Source organism: Merops nubicus, unplaced genomic scaffold, assembly GCF_000691845.1.
Source record: "Merops nubicus isolate BGI_N331 unplaced genomic scaffold, ASM69184v1 scaffold26958, whole genome shotgun sequence".
In the NCBI taxonomy this organism is placed as follows: Eukaryota; Metazoa; Chordata; class Aves; order Coraciiformes; family Meropidae; genus Merops; species Merops nubicus.
Window position 1 is genome coordinate 1,141 of NW_008626759.1, and position 3,928 is coordinate 5,068.

Here is a 3,928-nt window from a genome sequence, read left to right on the forward strand (position 1 = left end):
AGGAATGCAATTTTCATTTTTTAAGACAAGAAGAAATAAGGGTTCCCAAGTAGCACCAGACCTGAGCACCACCTTACAGGCTTCTGAAGGCTGCTCTGGGCACTTCTCAGCTGTTCTGCACACAGCTCTGACCACGGAAAGTATCAGGCTTCAGATACCTAATTAAACACAGATGCAAATAACAACACTGCTGGCAAGGACGCATCACCTTTAGTGTTCCCAGGTGCTTCTGGCCAACAGCGAGTGCCACAGCCCAGAGCAGGGACCACAGCTCTGCTGGCCAAGCCAACCAGCTTATAAACACTGCTGCTGGGGAAGCTCCGGCTCGAGGTGTGAGGGGACAGCTGTGGTGCAGGAGGGGGTAAGTACTTGGCACACAGCTGCAAATGTACCTCTGCTTTCCTCAGGGAGCAACTGGTTCAGCTCTTTGCTGCTCGTTTGATCACACAGTGGTTTGGGAGCTGGCACTTTGAGTTTGCTTCTCCAGCAGCTCTTGTTTGTGGAGCAGTGCTGCCCGTGGAAGGAGGTGTGGAGAGGACCCAGGCTGCTTGTGAGTGCTGTGGAGTGGTGCAGTGGGGCTGGGCTCCTTGTGGCAGTTACTCTGTGCTGGCAGAGCAGTGTCCACGTCTGCAGGCATCTGGGAGCTGCATCTCAGCTGTGGTACAGGCCAGTGTTCCTGAAGCTGCCTCTGATGGGCAGTGGTGTTACCCAGCAGCAGCTCGCTGCCCTTCCTCAGCTCTGGTTTGTAGCTGGAACCACCGTGGGCTCTCGGAGGCGTTTGCCAGGCAGTGCCACCTGTGTGCCAGGGCTCCCGGGGCTGCTCTCCACCCAGGGCACACGTGTTCCTCTGCACGCCGGTTCCAGGCTGTGCTGCTGCTCTGGGGAGGCGCCGGGGCAGGTTTGCCTCTGGAGGTAAAACTCAACCCTGGGGAATTTCCCTCTTTGAAGCGCTTTTTCCTGGTTTTTGTTTCTTTGTGACTTCAAGATTTTTATGCTTACTTAGGACTCTTACCTGCCCGTGTGAGAGTCTCCAGGGCTGAGGTGGGTGCTCGGGAAGCTGGCTTTCATCAGGGAGCCTGCACGGCCTCCCCTCCCTCTGACGCCAGGCTGCAGGAACGCTCGGCAGCCCTGCCCCCTGCCAGGCTCCCGGGGAGCTTCCGAGCTCCGGCCCACGGGGGGGAGTACCCTGGGCACCCGAGAATCCAGTTCAGTGGAGAGTAAAACACCCAGAATTTTAAATATCCTGTGACTTTTGTGGAAATAGGAGGCTGAGCATAAAACAAGGGAACCCCATGGGCCCCTCCGTGCAGGGCAGTGATGAGCAGGAGTTCACACCTTATTGCACATGGGATCAGATTCCCCAGGGGAGACACTGAAGGTGCTGCAGAGAAGAGATGTTTGTGTCTGAGCAGAGGTCAGAGAATCCAGCCATGAGCTAAACCCCTCTGAAATGAGGCTTTCTTTAGCAGCTACAGGCACAAGTTTACTCGTTCTTACAATGACACCAATGGTTTCATTCTGCTGTGTCCCAGTCCCACAGCCTCTGCGGGCGTGTGCTGACAACAGACATCAGCCCTTTGAAGGAGAAGTTTGGATGCAGGATGACAGAGGCTTGAGAAGCCCCGTGGTAGGGGGTGCTCACTGAGGGTGGGTGGTGAACGGGCAGCATCTGATTGCCAGTTGATGAGCACGCTCGTTAGCGGGGGAACGGGGCCCCTTTGGGGGGCAGGGTGCTGGGGCTGCACCACCAACCCCCCCGCAGGGGCAGCACAGGTCCCTTGGCCGTGGGGGCCAGGGGGATGCTCTGCCTGGGGGGACCCCCTGCTTCAGCCCCGTGGAATCTCAGCGGGATCCGTGCTGGCCCCTGTGTTTCACAGCAGGCACAAGCTGCCTGCCCAGGGTGTCAGGGGTGTTCATCAGCTCTGGCCGGGGATGAGGATGGACATGGACCTCAGTGGTGCTCAGTGCAGGTCGGGCTGATTACCATCACCACATGGAGGCAGAGCTTAGTGCCTCTGATCTGAACATTGGGCTGTCCAGAGCTGAGCAAATCTTGCTATTTTTTCCATGATTTTGGAATCATGTTGTTAGGGTAATTAGTTTCAGTGCTGCTTGCACTGGTACCACCCATCGCAGTTCATGTGTGTTGCTCTTTTATGCCTATTTCCTGCTAATGATACAAAACAAATTCACTGTTCTGTGTATCTGTGGGAACAGAGAATACTGAACAGGCTGCTTGGAGCAGGAGGAGGTTGGATTAGATTCCTCTGGAGGTAACTTCCACCCTGGCGAGGAGAAATCAAATAATGAACATTACATAGCTAGCACTGAGCACCGTGTGGAGGCTTCTAGCTCGGGAGCTTTGAGACTGTGCACTGCACACATGCAGGATGTGCTTGTTCCAGGTCCCAGTCTGATCCCACACACTCTACTGGGAGGTTTCATCTGCAGATAAACAAGTGCTGCATTCAGGCATCAGCCTCACTGCTGTCTCCCTGGGCTGCTGGGTGAGGTTGTCTGGTCTCAGTCACTCCCTTCATCTGCTGTGGACATCGTGGATGGTACAAGACTTCTGTCACCAGTGGAGCTCCCGAGGCAGTCTTACATCAGTGGGTAAAACCTCTCATCCCACGTGCAGACCCAGCCACCCCTGCCTGTGCCTGGTCCTGCTGCTGTCAGACTGGTCACCCATCCTGCCACGTCTGGTCCCCCAGGGGCTGTCCCCACCAGCGAGGAAGTGTGGCCCGTGTGTGGATGACTGTCTGTGCAGGCAGCAAGCTTGTTGAAAAGGGAAGTCACCTTTTCTTCTTTAGTTCATGAGACCAGAAATATGAGTTGTTTGTTTTTTTCTTCACCCCTGGGCAGAGAGATCTCAGGAGTGGATTCTGGCAGGACTGGCCGCATGAGGAGGAGCTCTTGTAGCCCTCCTGCCTGCTGGGTGGCAAATCCTCCTGGCTGGCAGGCTCAAGCGAGCGAGTGCTCTCAGGCAGCTGCTGTTCTCGGGAAGCTGTACTCTGTCTGCTCCACAACGTATGGAACACTTTGTAAGGAGTGATGAAATCCAAGCCCAGGCTGCCAGGCAGGTGGAGCGGTGACCGTGCTGCCTGCAAACGCCCTTCTGGGAATCCCGGGCTCTGCTCTCCTTGATTGTCATGTAGCACGTTGGGAAATGTCCTCGGTTTCCTGGCTCCGTGCTGTGAGCAGCCCTCGTGCTGTCAGCAGCCTGAGCCCCCCGGGCTGCCTGGGAGCAAGGGGGAGCTGAGCAGCACACCCAGCCCTGCTGCTGCGGCTGACGGGGCGGCGGGAGAGCAGCGGGTCCCCCCAGCCACCCTCGGAGGAGGGCTGACCTGTTCCAGGGGCACAGAAACACATCTGAAACCTCCTGATGGGAGATTCTGCAGCTCAAAGGAAAATAGTGTGGCAGAAGGGAGGCTGAAAATTGGACTGAAAAGCAAACACATGAATAACTGCTGAAGAGCCCAAAACCAGCTTTGGCTTGGACAAACCTCCTGTTCCTGTGCTGAGGCTCTGACACCTCTTATGTTGTTTTTCTGTTTTCACAGTGATTTGTGTCAAGGTCTGAGCCCTTGGCTAATGGGCTTGCTACACCCAGCAGGCCACAGGCTGCTCTCAGGGGGAGGTGTGATTGCTCTCCCTGAACACATCAGGAGGTAGAAACTCCCCACAGAGAAGAGGTGTTGAAGGAAAGGATGGTATCAGTGCAGGCACAAATGGCCCAACGGCTGCAACTCGATTTAGGATGGGAATGAATTGTTTGTAGTCGTGCCAGTCCAGCCGAGCATCTGCAGCAGCCCGTCGGTTAGAGGGGAAGGGTGGGGTGCTGGGGTGCTCCTGGTGAGGGCATCGTGCAGCACACGGGCCGTGGCGAGCGGGGAGCCCAGTGAGGTGCAGACCCCAGGCCTTGGGG